Here is a 15,772-nt window from a genome sequence, read left to right as displayed (position 1 = left end):
TCGAACCTGTGACCCCCTACAGTGGAAGCTCAGAGTCCTAACCACTTGACTGCCAGAGAAATCCCCCAAATATTTTCAGTTGACTGTGATGATGGATGCACAACTCTGTGAATAAACTCAAAGCCATTAAATTGCACACATTAAATGGATGATTTGTATGGTCTCTGAATATATATGTCGATGAGGCTGTTTCTAAAGAGGGAGGAAGATTCCATTTTCTTCCAACTAGATGAGCAGAAACTGTAAAGTCTGACTATTCAAAATGCTGGTAAAGACGTGGAGAAATAGGAGGCCTCCCCTCTGCCGGTAGAAGCATAAGCTGGTTCACTTTGGAAAGAAAGCTATGCCGTTCTGTGTCCCAGCAACTCTGCTGCTGGGTAATGAATCCAGGCCTTGCGCACAAGGCGACTTCACAGGGATGTTCACGGCATCCTCATTTCCAAGCGTGAAAATTGTGATTGGCCTCAGTGCTCTAGGCCAGGAGAGTGGGTAAATAATTGTTTTTAATTCATGCAGTGGAATACTGTACAGCAGATTAAAGTGACTGAACCAGCGTTACACAGGTCAACATGGACACGTCTCATAAACACAAGTTTCGGTGAAATAAAGTTTTTTAAGAAACTGCACACAGTGGCATGCATTTATATAAAGCCAAGCAAAAGATAACATGTTTGTATTATCACTAACCACTGAAGTCATAGTAAACTACCCAGGAGAATGACATTGAGCAAAGTCATGGTCATAGTTAGCTCTGGAAAAAAGAAGCAAAAAAGGATTGGGAACGAATACTCAGGGAATACCAACTCTACCTGGACGTTGGTTTCTTTTGAAAACATTTCATGTCGATATTTGATAAAGCTAGTATCTACATATTAGCAAAATCATCTGCACTTTTCAGTACATTTGAAATATCTCTCAATATTAAAGAAAAAGGTGAGTGAAGTTTTATGTTGTCGGGGTGTAGGCATTTGTGGACAGAGTGAAAGTTTGCTGTCTAGCGGAAGTCAGAGCTGGGGAGGGTGCCCCCTAACCCTCCAAGCCAGCCCCTTCATCCAGCTGGGGAGGGGGCAGGGAGCATGTTGGGCGCAATATAGCTCCATCTCACCATCCTCCCCTCGCCAAGGCCAGTGTGTGGGGGGGTGGGTTGGGGAGAGGCAGGGGGTGCAGGGAGGGGCAGGGGGCGGGGAGAGGGGCTGGTGGGCAGCAGTAGTGTGTTAGCAGACCCATGTTTGTCCCTGTTCTTGCTTTCGGGCCAGTATAGCCCAGGCAGGGTTCCTCCCGTCAGGTGACTGTCTCCTGTTCCTGGAGGCTGGGGGTTGAAGTTTTAGGTCTGGGAAGGTCCTAGACTCAGCAGTATCGCTGCTGCTGCTAAGAAACTGTGCCTAGAGCCTCAGCTGTCCCTTACTTTATAGCGTGATCGACTGGAAGGCTTCAAACTGAGTCTGCTCCAATGGCTTGGGCATTCCATGGATGTTGAGAAGTCACTGCTGGTTATCAGCATTGCCTTGACAACCACTGGGCACATGAATAACTTGGCAGAGGTGAAGGATCATGTCAGACACTGATAAACGTACATAGTAAAGTTTCCTGTGTGCGTGGACTCTCTTCTTGACATGCGTGGATAGTTGGTTTGAAAGGTAGTTTCTTTTCACTCAAATGACCTCCTACTAATTTTATTCCCTTTTTCAGTCTATTGCATTGCTTAGCAGACAGTTTTACCCGGTAGCACTCTTCGAAGGAGCATGTCTTTTAACTCTAAGTACAATCGGAGATAAAACCACCTCCCTAGTGTGTGTAGGCTTTAAACAACCACAGCATCACCATCTCTCTCCAGTACTGTGCTAACGTGAGCATGGTTTGCAAATCAGACTCTAAAGAGACAGAATAATTAAACTCAGAATTATTAAAAAGTGAAAGTGAAAGTCAATCAGTCATGTCCAACTCTTTGCAATCCCATGGACTATACAGTCCTGAAATTCTCCAGGCCAGAATACTGGAGTGGGTAGCCGCTCCCTTCTCCAGGGGATCTTCCCAACCCAGGGGTCAAACCCCGGTCTCCTGCATTGCAGGCAGATTCTTTACCAGCTGAGCCACAAGGGAAGCCTCAGAATAATTAAAGACTCAGATAATTAAGCTCCCCGAAAGGTGTTGAGGGCAGCAGTGGATGGGCTCCATGTCTGATTTTTCGAGATATGCAGTGTCCACGAGTGGTTTTCTCAGCTGGCTCTCTGATATTCAAAGTGTGGTCTCTGGACCACCAGCAGCAGTTAAGAGTTTACCAGAAATCCAGAGGCTCAGCCCCCACCCAGGCCTACTGGATCAGAGTCTGCATTTTAATACGATCTCTGGGTGATTTTTCTGAGTGTTAAGTTCTGAGAAACACCCCATCATATAACCTGAGGAGCCTGCCTTCTGAAAGGACACTGGTATTGTAAGAAATAAAGCTTTCAGAGGAGGATACTCCTGGGAGAGCGTAGGAAGCAAAGCTATTCTATTTCTTAAGGGGTTTTTGGTCTGCTCTTTTTTCTTTCTTTTGCTGTAACCATTTAGAAAGTCTTTATTGAATTTGTCACAATATTGCTTCTGCTCTTTATATTCTGATTTTTTGGCCATGAGGCACGTGGGAATCTTAGCTCCCTGACCAAATATTGAACCCACACCCACTGCACAGGAAGGTGAAATCCTGAGCACTGGGCAACCCGGCAAGTCCCAGAGCTGTCCTAAAAGCCGTGCAAACCAAGGTGCTCCGGGCTCTCCTCAAGCTTTGGGTGTTATTTGTGTATTTTGTACAAAGTTGTTATTCCCTTTCCCCTCCATTGAGGTTATGAAAAAACGTTAGTCACTCAGTCATGTCCGACTCTTTGCAACCCCATGGACTGTGGCCCGCCAGGCTCCTCTGTTCATGGGATTTCCCAGTCGTGAATACTGGAGTGGGTTGCCGTTTCCTTCTTCAGCAGATCTTCCTGACCCTGGAATCGAACTCAGGTCTTCTGCACAGCAGGCAGATTCTTTGTCGTCTGAGCCACCAGGGAAGCCCCTGAGAATATGAAATCGATTCCCAAAAAATAGCAGGACAAAGGGTGAGAGAGGAAGGATTAAACATCATGTGAAAGTCTCAGGTCCTTTGTTTTTATAATTTTACTTATTTGCTTTTGGCTGCGCTGGATCTTTGTTGCCGTGCCCAAGCTTTCCCTGGTTGCGGTGCTCAGGCACCAGGGCACACAGGCTTCAGTAGATGCGGCACGTGGGCTTAGCTGCCCCGCGGCACGTGGGCTATCCCTGGACCTGAGATCAAACCTGTGTCTCCCGCACGGGCCGGCGAATTCTTAACCACTGAACCACCAGGGCAGCCCCCGAGTTCTTACTGAAGCATCTTCTTACGGGATGTCCATCATGATCCTCACTGTGCCTCAGCTTCCCCGACTTTGAGAATAGCCCAGTCATTTCCCAGGGCCTTCCTGGGACTCATAAGCCAGTGTTTAAGGCCTTTGTGGTCCCCGATGAGAGGCGTGGCCCCAGCTGGAAGCATCATTGGGGCCTTTGTGGCCAGCACCTTGCTCAGCAGCCTCCTTGTTCTCTGGCCTGGACTGCCCACTTTTATCTCTGTCCCTGGCTTGTCTGGGAAAAGACCAGCAGGACACGAGGGTGGGGCAAGGGGGATAAATCCGCTTCCGGCACGGATGAGTCAGAAGAAGCCTCATCTGTGGCTGGCAGAGCCACGCTACTCACAGACCCGAGGGTGAAAGGGGCAGGGATTTTTCCCTGCGCTTCTGTGATGAGAGGGGGCCTCCGGCCTCTGGGCCCCAGCCCCGGGGCACGGTCGGGCAGCAGGTCAGTCTTCACACGCCTGACGTCACACAGCGATGGAGGTGAACAAACGGCCATGACCCGCAAAGTGGGTTTTAGACGCAGGCATGCAATGAAAGTTCTGTACCTCAGGGGCTTTCACAGAATCTCCTGGAAGAAGTGATTGCAAACAGGCAGCTCCCAGAGCAAAAGACATCCCAGGTGCGCCTGGCTTCAGAGAATTTGGTACACACAATCTAAGCATCTCAGATTAGTGAGGGGCAGGAGGTGTGATGCCTGATGTCATTCAAGAGACTTTGCTTTACAGCAGGACTCACCTATGGCTCTTTTTTCAATTGTCGAAAACATGCGATAACTTAAACCGTCTTAACCATTTTTAAGTGTACGGTTCAGCGGTATGTAGTCCCTTCACATTGCTGCCGTCATCCCCACCATCCATCTCCAGAATCTTTCTATCTTCCCAACTGAATGTTGGGGGCTTCCCAGATGGCTCAGTGGTAAAGAATCTGCCTGTCATGCAGGAGACCCGGGTTCGATCCCTGGGTCTGGAAGATTCCCTTGGAGAGGGAAATGGCAACCCACTCCAGTATTCTTGCTGGGAAAATCCCATGGACAGAGGAGCCTGGCAGGCTACAGCCCAGGGGGTCGCAAAGAGTCAGACACGTCTTAGTAACTGAACAACAAACTGAACCTCTGTTCTCATTAATCACTAACTCCATCCCTTTCTCCCCCAGCTTCCAGCAACCTCCCTTCTTTCTTCCTATGAATCTGACGATGCTAGAAAACTCATATATGTGGAATCATACAGTATTTGTCCTTCTGTGACCAGCTTATTTCTCGGAGTATAATATCTTCAGGCTTCAGCTGTGTTGTAACATGCCAGAATTTTGTTCCTCTTTAAGCCCAGATAATATGATACGCCTTTATGTGAATAGACCACATCCTGCTTGTCACCCGTCGGTGGACACGTGGGTTGATCCACCTTTTGACTCTTGAGAATAATGCTCCTGGAAACACGAGTGGGCTTCCCTGGTGGCTCAATGGTGAAGAACTCACCTGCCAGTGCAGGAGAGGCAGATTTGATCCTTGGGTCAAAAAGATCCCTTAGAGGAGGAAATGGCAAACCACTCCACTGTTCTTGCCTGGAGAATCCCATGGACAGAGGAGCCTGGTGGGCTACAGTCCACGGGGTCCCAAAAGAGTCGGACACGACTTAATGACTAAACCACAAAAAAGGAACAAGAGTGTCCAAATAACTGAGACCCTGCTTTCAGCTCTCTGGGGTAATACTCAACAGTGGAATTGTATCATCCGGAATTTCTGTGTTAAAATTTTTGGTTGAAAGCATATCACTTTGGTTTCAATTTATCCACTTCCTTGTACTCAGTCGCTCAGTCATGTCCAACTCTTTGTGACCCCATGGGCTGTAGCCCACCAGGCTCCTCCATCCATAGGATTTTCCAGGCAAGAATACTGGAGTGGGTTGCCAATTCCTTCTCTAAGAGATCTTCCCAACCCAGGGATTGAACCCGGGTCTCCAGCATTGTAGGCAGACGCTTTACCATCTGAGCCACCAGGGAAGCCCCTGTCTTTGGAAACTCTGGCATTTAAAAGAGGCAGAGTAAAACTCAAGATTAATTTCCAAAGCATCAAAAACAGTAAAGCGTGTAGATTTAGTAAAGCCTTACTTGCTTTTTGTTATATTAGGTGCAAAGTTGAAGTGTTGCTTTTTCAATCCATGTTCCCCAGGTACAGCACTGAAAACAAGTAGTCAAAACCCCTACCTGGAGTCCTGTGGGATCCTGGCCCAGGGGTCAGGTGGTTGGAGCACACCACAGACTGTGACGGGAGCACCCAGACTGGTGGCACTGTAGGACAGGCTTGCCACCAGGCCTACATGGTGTTATCCCACGTGGATGTGGGTCAAGAATGAGAAAACTGCTTTTGATTTATCTGCTAGGTAGCTTTTGAGGGGAGGGAAAATGACTTTACATAAAAACTCTAAAGAGAAATTCACCAAAACTGATATTGGCCATTACAGTATCTATTTTTTTAAAGATCTTTCTTGATGTGGACCATTTTTAAGATCATTATTGAACCTGTTACAATACCGCTTTTGTTGTTTACATTCTGGTTTCTTGGCCCTGAGACATGTGGGCCATCTTAGCTCCCTGGCCAGGCATTGAACCCGAACCCTCTGCATTGGAAGGCAAAGTCTTAACCCCTGGACCACCAGAGAATTTCCTAAATTATCTCTTGGTAGAGGGATTGATATGTTTCATAACCTCTTCATATTTTAGAATTTTGTAATGAATGGTACTAATTTTATAATCTGAAAAAGATGCTGTTTTTAAGCATAAACGGAAATATACAAAAAAGGCAGAGTGGTGAGACTACTGTTGCTTCATTCAAAAAGATAGTGGAAAATAGAGTATCGGCAGGCTTGACATTCAGAAATGACCCTGGAGAGCCAAGATCACACGCCACGTTTAACCCTGTCGCAAACTGGGGACGGTCCTCGGCATTTTCTTCATCATACACTCGAGGAAGAGAGGATCTGAAAGAGATGCTGTGATAGCGTGCCGGCCCTGCACACACCATCTCAGGAAGGGACATTGACTTGCTCAGACTCACTCAGGATCTATTTTTTTCCTACAGTGTGAGCTGTCCTTCTATCTTGAAAGTTTTGAAAGTCTCATGTAGGAAGTAGCACATGAGGGCAGATAAATGTTGAGTTATAATTCTTAGCTGTGACATTTTAATTCATCAAAAGAGAAAGATTTAATGCCTCTGATGGGAGCGTGACACATTCTAAAACAAAGGAAGTCACTAAGACCTGAAATAGATGTTGGAGGTTTGGTTGGTTTGGCTGGGAGGAAGCTAATCTTCTATGAGACACGCATGGCTGCTCTGAAATTCAACCTCCGTGAGTATTTGTGGGTAGGCAGGGAGAGAGGTGGAAATTGTGTGAGGTATATATTCTTGTTTTTAATAAAATTTCTTTTTTTTCCCCTATGCTCTTGAATTGAAATGTTCCTTCCTCAAATAGAAGATGCTGTTTATCTATGGCCACACCTCAGGGCCTGTGGGATCTTACGTCCCCAACCAGGGATCAAACTCATGGTCCCTGCAGGGGAAGCACAGAGACTTAACCACTGGAACACCAGGAAAGCTTCTAATGCAGTTTCTTTATATGGGCCTCGTGAGAAGGGGGCCTGATTGTCTGAAATCTCTAGACGAGAGAAGTGAAGTGTTGATTCTGCAAGCTGCGGCTTGTGTTGGCAGGTGAATGAATGTGCTGCCGCAGGTGGGGGACAGAAGCTTGCTGCGTCCCACACCCAGTCCTGATTTGCAAGAAAAAGCCCTACCCAGAAGCTGGAAGGAATCCAGAAGACATGGACCAACCCACAGCTGCTCCCTAGAGAGAGGTGTGCCTGCTCCCTTCTCAGGCTTACTGAGTCTTAAGATTAATGAGGGGTTGCTTGCCCAGGAGGCCGTTCACGGAGGCAGGCTTGGTCCTGACCAGCAGTGTGCCAGGCCGTCAGGACACACACACGGGGCACTGTGAAATCCCCTAAATCACCTTTGCTGACAGAATTTTGTCTTTTCGGGCCAAAGGAACTCAGGAGCAAACACTCCCAGGGAGATCTTCCTTTCCTCATCACATCTTTGGATAAATTGGGTATGTGTGTGCCCAGCTGTGTCTGACTCTGCGACCCCATGGACTGTAGCCCACCAGGCTCCTCTGTCCATGGCATTCTCCAGGCAAGAATCCTGGAGTGGGTTGCCATTTCCTTCTCCAAGGGATCTTCCCGACTCAGGGATCAGACCTGCCTCTCCTGCTTTGACAGGCAGATGCTTTACCACTACTGCCATCTGGGAAGCCCCTCAAAGTAAATTAAGGTGAATGTTTTCGCTAATCTGGCTAATCTCAAGGTCCCTTTTGACTTTACCTCACTTGGGAAGAACTGCCTTCCCTCAGTTGTAATTCAGGGTTATGCACATTGCCAGTGGTTCTGAAGCTTGGCAATAGATAAGAATAACCCGAGGAGCCTTTTAAACTGCTGGATAATGGGAGTCAGCCCAGACCAGTTAAATCAGAACCTCTAGGGTGTGAGGCCCGCGTGTTGGTAGAAGAAATGCCCGACTGAGCTCAGCCCAATTTGCCGACCTTCAGAATCATGAGCAAATAAAATAGTGGCAGTTTTAAGCTTCAAGATGATTTGTTACACGGCCACAGATAGTGTTACCAAAAAAGTGTATGTTCTGGGGTCCGGCTGCTCGCCCCCCAGAAAGCCAATAAACAGGCCAGGTTAGTGGAAAGGAGAGTTTTCAGGTGCCGGCACCTGGGGGAGGGAGGCGGACATCTGTCCGAAGGTCAGCTCCTCCCGCCCACTCTGGCAACCAGAGGGGCAAGAGCTCTCACAGACGGAAGGAGGGGCCACGTGCAGGAACAGACGGTCGGCTCTGCCAGTCAGCTTCAGATTGGTCAGCAGTGGTCTGACCAGGGTCATCTTGTTGTTTTAGGTACAGTTCATCTTCGGTTCCAGGGTCCACGGTTTCCCATTTCTTTGAGGCCAGTTCTCAGAATTGTGGCAGCTTGTGTCATGGGTATGGTCTGGTCACCATGTAGCCAGCTGCTTCCACCTGGGGTTTTAGTATCTAGAAGACATCTCACAGGTTATCGTTCTGAGTATTACCCGTAGCCCTTGAGAAAGAACTGAAGGTCCTTGAGGATGCTTAAGGGCTACATTATTACTATTTGATCTCCTTTGACTGTTTTCCTTTGTTTCTGCATTTTGCATTTCTTTGATTAAACTTATTCTTCGGCTAAAGTTTTCCACAGACAGAAGGCAAGCAAAGGACATGGAGGGGTGGGGGCAAGACCGTAGGGTCCTGCTCCGTTTCAATTAACTGAGATAAACTGTATCTCAGCTGAGAAAAACTGAAAGTTGCTCAGTCGTGTCCAGCTCTTTGCAACCCCAAGGACTATACAGTCCATGGAATTCTCCAGGCCAGATGCTGGAGTGGGTAGCCTTTCCCTTCTCCAGGGCGTTTTCCCAACCCAGGGATCGAACCCAGGTCTCCCACATCGCAGGTGGATTCTTAACCAGCTGAGCCACCAGGGAAGCCCAAGAATACTCGAGCTGGTAGCCTCTCCCTTCTCCAGGGGATCTTCCCAACCCAGGAATCGAACTGGGGTCTCCTGCATTGCAGGCGGATTCTTTACCCACTGAGCTATTAGGGAAGCCCATCTCAGCTGAGAACCCCTATGTTAAACTTCACTGCAGGGTTTTGCTCTTGCTCTAGGAACATAGGATATAGTTTCTGCTCTATCATGAGTGGGGTGGGTGGAAGCTGATTTGAAATTGGGTATGAGGTATCTAGGTATCTCTTTTAGAGCCAAATTTTTTTTTTTTAAGGTGTTGTGCTGGGTCTTCGTTGCTGCGGGGGCAATGAAAACAGGAAAACCTGTTTTCAGGGGACCCGGTTTCCCCCTTTGTGTTGGGAGATGATAATAGCAAGACTGGAGGCAGAGAGAGCAGCAGCATCCATTGCCCTGTCGTGATTTCCTGATGGAGCGGCACTCGACAGCCGTGCATCTCTAGTTGTGGGGGGGGATCCTCCCGGCAGTGGCTTCTCTTGTTGCAGAGCACGGCCTCCATGGCGTGGGCTCAGTAGTTGCAACACACAGGCTTAGTTGCTGCGCGACCTGTAGGATCTTCCGGATCAGGCACCTTAACCACTGGACCACTAGGGAAGTCTGCCGCGTTTTGATCAGAGGGAAATGGGAAGTGAGAGGCGAGCCCGCCCGCCCCGTGTGGCCCCCATCAACACGGGGCTGCTCTGTGCAGTCTCAGCTCTGTGCCGCCTTGAGCAGCAGAGGTCCCAGAAGGCATCAGGAGAGGGAGTGTTGATAGATTCCAAGGTGGGGAGGCGGTCAGGGGTGCGAAGAAGATTGCCAGCAGCAGCTCCTGGGAGATGGGGAGCCATCCCCCCTGCAGGGGCCTGGACTCTGCGGCCTAAACACTGCCCGTCCTGCACACTGCTTCACCAAGGGGGTCACGTCCTGCCTGCCACCCACTCTGCCGCTGCACCTTCTCCTCTGGACCCAGGACACCAGCCGCCCACAGCAGGGCCCAGGGGCTTTCAGCTCCACCTCGGACTGGCCCTCTTCTGCCTGGCTTACTTGTGACAAACTGAGAATTTTTAAGTTGGGGGTTGAGGGAGTGGCAAGAGAGACTCTTGTTTTAAATGATCAATTAATTAATTTATTAATTTGGCGGTGCCGGGTCTTAGTTGTGGCCTGCGGGATCTTTGGTCTTCGTTGCAGCCTGCAGGATGTTCTGTCGCAGCTGGTGAACTCTTAGTTGCGGCATGTGGAATCTAGTTCCCTGACCAGGGATCGAACCCAGGTCCCCTGTATTGAGAGCAGGGAGTCTTAGCCACTGGACCACCAGGGGAAGTCCTGAGAGACTCTTATTTTGATACTACTGGTTCTCTGAAGAGTATCCCCGCGCATTAAGAGTCTCCATTCAGTTCCTCTTGGGACCGCTCATTCTAACTCAATTGTCTTTTACAATCCAATAACTCAACTTACGTTGTGTATGTTAAGATGAAGACGAATTACCTGTTATTACATATGATGATAAAATATAGAAATCCCTGGCACTAACTTGTATTTTCAGTCTCATCTGCCATGAATTCACCCTCACCTTCATAGCAAGATAGATCTACAGAGTCGTCCCAAACCCACTACTCCTTATTGTGTTTGGGGTTCCCTTGCCCATGCTGTTTGCTCTTCCTGGAGTGTTTGCTTGACTTCTGTAAGCCATGAAAATGCCTATTCATTCTTCAGTACTGGGTTTTGATTTTTCCAACCCCATGAAGACCATCACCGTCCTTCAACCCCTACTCACTTCTTTCTGTGCCTTTATCAGACTTTATTTTAATGGCCTTCTTAAATGCCAGTCTCCCATGCTATCTTATGAGTGCCTTGAATACAGGATTTATCCTTTATTGTTTATATTTGTTTTTCCAACACAGGACTGTCCTTTGTTCATGTGAGTGTGGTCAACATTTCTGCAATTTTACATTGAAAGACAAAAAAAAAAAAATTTAATGAGGGGAATTTCTGAATTTATTTTACTCCAACAGGTTGATGTTCTTCTCCTAGGGTTGTTTCCATCTTAGTTATTGGTTAGAATGAAAATTACACCCTTTTGGGGACACTCCCAGAAAAGCTAGTAAATGTTCTCAAAGTCTTTGTTTATCTATAGGATGGCATAATGCCATAAATGAATAATTACACATGTGAAGTATATAATATGCTGTGTAATTAAAGACGTGATGCTAATAGAATCTGCCTCCCTTCAAGAGCTGCCTCTTAGCAAGTCATCTTTGGGGCCAGTTGTGCAACGTTTCTGAGGAGTACATTCCAAGTAGAACAGAGAAACCATAAGAAAGGAAAATCGAGACTTCCCGGGTGGTCCAGTGGTTAAGACTACGCTTCCACTTCCGGGGGCATGGTTTTGATCCCTGGTCAGGACGCTAAGATCCTGCATGCTGTGCAGAGCGGCCAGATAAACGAATCAAACAAAATAAAGGAAAATCAAGCAAAGTAGCCATCATAAGAAATCTAACCAAACATCACTCATGCAGAAGTATGTGTATTTATTTTCATACACATACGAAAGGCTCTCTTTTCGTTTTTCATTTGTGCTTTTCAGGAGGACCTTTTTCATTTAGGAGGTTTAAATATTCAAGGACATGTTCTATTTGCAGGCAGCTCACTCTTAAATTCAATCGTACAGATCCCTGAAAATCAGCTTCCTGATCCAATCGGAGGTTTAGCATCATCCAAATAAAATCACAGAGATATTCCAAGAGGCTGGAAGTACATAAGGACCATACATGCTCTCTTTTAAACATGTCTCTCTTTGAAAACTGAATATAAACTTCTTCAGCATCTGGCATGTCGTTTTCTTTCCTCCTCCCCATCCCCTCTTCACACTTATTTGTCCATCTTACAGGGAGCTGGAATTCTCTGTATTTCACAAACACATTTTGAGCATCCACAGTGTGCCGAGCACTGCCTTGTACATGACCTCAATACTCATGCTTTTCTAGCGATGGGTCAGACCAGTGTCGTGGGGCAAGGGGCAGTCGAGGGTGCAGGCGGTGCTGTCCTGGTGCATGCTCAGTTGCTCAGTCCTGTCCGACTCTTTGCGACCTCACGGACTCTAAGCTGCCAGGCTCCTCTGTCCCAGGCAAGAATACTGAAGTGGGTTGCCATTTCCTACGTACAGATGGTGAATCCCCGACACCTGAGGAGGAGGGTTTGAAATCAGATCCCTGTGCAGAGGGAACACAACTCTCTGAAGCTTTTTCTCTCCCTTTCTTTTTTTTAAATATCTATTTATTTATTTTTGGCTGTGCTGGGTCTTCGTTGCTGCGAGCAGGCTTTCTTTGGTTGTGGTGAGTCCAGGTTACTCTATTTTGTGATACACTGGCTTCTCATTGTGGTGACTTTTTTTTTTTTTTGCAGAATCCGGGTTCTACTTTATTTACAAAATAAAGGAAACCCTGCCAACTCTTTCTTTTAAAAAATGTGTTGGTATCAAATATATTTACCAGAAAATTTGCCATGCTAACCATTTTAAGCATACTGGTCAGTGGCATTAAGTACATTCTCAGTGTTGAACAAGGATCACCACTGTTTTCAAAACTCTTTCACCACCCAGAGCAGAAACTCTGTAAGCATCAAGGGTAGAGTGCTACCTGAACAGTAGTAGTCACTTAAGGCTGTGTGGACAAGGCTGTGTGTAAACCAGAGCTTCAGAGATGGACAGGATTTCCACAAACAGGGAAGAGGGGAGAGGCAGCCTGGTAGGTGTATAAATGGTGTGATGAGGGATTATTGTTCAGTCGCTAAGTCATGTCCGACCCTTTGAGGCCTCAGGGACTGCAGCACACCAGGCTTCCCTGTCCTTCACCGTCTTCTGGAGTTTGCTCAAGTCCATTGAGTCAGTGATGCCATGCAACTATCTCATCCTCCAAGACATGGTGGAAGTGAGTTTAATGCCTTTGTGAACCAAGAAGAATCCATCTTGGTGTAACTCACCCATCGGGGAGAGAAGAGAGGACCCAGCTACAGAGCAAGAATGGGGCTGAGTTGAAAGGGCCTTGAAGCAAAAGGAATTGTCTGGATTCACTGATGTCCCTGGACCTACAAACTCACCTTACATAGCTTCCCAGGTGGCGCTAGTGATAAACAGCCCAACTGCCAATGCAGGAGATGTAAGAGACTCGGGTTCCATCCCTGGTTGGGAAGATCCCCTGGAGGACGAAATGACAGCCCCCTCCGGGATTCTTGCCTGGAGAATCCCATGGACAGAGGAGCCTGGTGGGCTACAGCCCACAGGGTCACAGAGTCAGACACAGCTGAAGAGACCTAGCACGCACGCGCGTACACAGCTTTGGTAAGCACTGCCTTTCCAGTTTCCAGAGGACGGATTGTTCTCTAGTTAGAGGTGGAATGTGGTCCCCAGAGACGCATCAGTTGGAGCAGGTGCCTGGAACGGCACAGCCCTTCGTCTCCAGCTTTTATTCTGTGGCCTCCACCCTGGTCAAGGCCCTCATCACCCCACACCTGGAACGACTGCTTTAGGCTCTCATCTGACCTCCCTGCCTCCAGCCTCACCTCTGCGCCACCCCACGGGCAGCGCCGCCATCTGATGAGCCTGAAGCGGTGTCACCCACAGGGCATTCCTTTGCACCAGCGTCCGAGTGCTGGAGCGGGAGGTCTCTCCCGGGGCTCAAGGCCCTCCGTGGTCTGTCCTACAGAGAGTGTCCCAGAACTCCCCGCCATAGCCGCAAACAGAGCAACCGCATTTGCCTCACTCATTCGGTTCTTCAGCCGCTTTCTCACCATTCATTACACCTCAGATGCAGCCAGAGTGGTGGCTGAACTGTGCCCCTTCTAAATCCATAAAGTCTTTTTAAAAATAAACGTTACTCAGTCGTGTTCAACTCTTTGCGACCCCATGGACTGTAGTCCGCCAGGCTCCTCTGTCCTTGGGATTCTCCAGGCAAGAATACTGGAGGGGTTTGCCGTGCCCTCCTCCAGGGGATCTTCCCAACCCAGGGACTGAACTCGGGTCTCCCACATTGCAGGCAGATTCTTTACTGTCTGAGCCATCAGGGAAGCCTCTAATGTTAGGTCCATGAATCAAGGTACATTAAAAAATAGATAGATATATTATTAAAATATAAATATTTTTAAAATATTTATTCATGTATTCATTTGGCTGCATCGGGTCTTAGCTATGGCAAGTGGGATCTTTCAGTTGCTGCATGTGGGATCTGGTTCCCTGACCAGGGATTGAACCCAGGCCGCTGCATTGGGAGTGCAGATGCTTAGCCTCTGGACCACCAAGGAAGTCCCTAGAACTCACACTTTCTGTGGGAAGGGCCACAGGAGCCACCTGCTAGGACTCCCAGGTTTTAGAAACGCAAAAACAAAGGCCTGGAGGATTTAATGACCCCTAAGATCATTCTCAGGGATCAGATTTGACCTCTGGGTTTGGAAGATCCCCTGGAGGAGGACACGGTAACCCACTCCAATATTCTTTCCTGGGAAATCCCATGGACAGAGAAGCCTGGCAGGCTACAGTCCATGGGGTGGCGAAAGAGCTGGACAAGACCGAGTGACGACTGAACACACGCGCGCTCGCACACACACGACTTAGCAACTAAACAAGAAGACCATTCCCAAGGTAAATGCTCAAACCAACAGAAGAATTCAAACCTCCAGGGTTACCCTCATTCTATCTCAGCGCTGCTGAAATGCAGGGACCACCAGGCCCTCCCCTGGTTACACGGGTTCTCTTCTGTTCAGTCATTTTATTAATAAGGAATCAAAAAGCAGAACTAAGTGTAACCTTGGAGGTCAGTGGATCTAACCTCATCTTATAGATGAGAAAACCAAGGACCAGCGTTGTCTGGAAGGGTTCTGCCTGCGATCAATGTTTCCTGTACCTGAAGTCACGCACAACGTGTGGGCTTTTGTGTCTGACTTTTTATGAAACGTCACTCACATTGTCTCCTTCAGTCCCTATTTCGCCTGCAGGGACGCACACGCTCCTTCCCACGGCCTCAGAGCTCCTCGCAGCTGCTCCCCAGGCTCATTCTCTCCCCTGCTCACAGCGCTTCTGTCGTTTGCATCGAGTTTTAGATTCCACTTCTGTTATCACATGGTACTTCTCTTTCTCAAAGTTCCCTTAGTTCAGTGATCTCTAGGTCCATCCACGTTGCTGCCTGTCCTCTGTGCTATTGCTTAAACAAACCAGATAATTTTTTTTGTTTTAAATTTATTTTTATCATATAGTACACACAACTTAGTTTATCTTAGTTTAACTTAGCTTTTTTGAAGTATAGCTGAGTTACAATGATTCAGGTATACAGCAAAGTGATTCAATTACACCTACAAAAATATATATTCATTTTCAGCTTCATTTCCATTATAGGTGATTGCAAGATTGAGCGTAGTTCCCTATGCTATAGAGCAGCTCCTTGCTGTTGATCTGTTTTACACAGTAATGTGTATCTGTTAATACCAGGCTCCTAATTTATCCTTCCTCCCTCAGCCCTGCCTTTCCTCGTCGGTAGCCGTAAATCTGTTTTCTGTGTCTGTGGATCTTTTTGTTCTGTATATAAGTTAATTTGCATCATTTTTTTAGATTCCACATATTAGGGACATTTGTTTTGTCTGACTTATTTCGCTTGGTATGATCATCTCTAAGTCCATTGCAAATAGCATGATTTCATCCTTTGTTAAGGCTGTTATTCCATTGTGTATATGCACTGCATCTTTTTATCCATTCATCTGTCTATGGGCATTTGGGTTGTCTCCATATCTTGACTGTTGTAAACAGAGCTGCAATAAACATAGAGGTGCATTTTT

General features: G+C 47.5%; 1 non-coding gene across 1 annotated transcript; it reads left to right on the top strand.

Annotated features, from left to right (window-relative positions):
• The first annotated feature begins 4,287 nt into the window (after positions 1-4,287).
• Positions 4,288-4,359, top strand: TRNAD-GUC (transfer RNA aspartic acid (anticodon GUC)). Its single transcript has one exon. It is a non-coding gene; the product is annotated as a tRNA-Asp (tRNA).
• The last annotated feature ends 11,413 nt before the right edge of the window (positions 4,360-15,772 follow it).

The sequence above is a fragment of the Ovis aries genome, chromosome 20, assembly GCF_016772045.2.
Source record: "Ovis aries strain OAR_USU_Benz2616 breed Rambouillet chromosome 20, ARS-UI_Ramb_v3.0, whole genome shotgun sequence".
Classification (NCBI taxonomy): domain Eukaryota; kingdom Metazoa; phylum Chordata; class Mammalia; order Artiodactyla; family Bovidae; genus Ovis; species Ovis aries.
The sequence above is the reverse complement of the archived record's forward strand: the minus strand, read 5'-3'. Positions and strand labels throughout refer to the sequence as shown.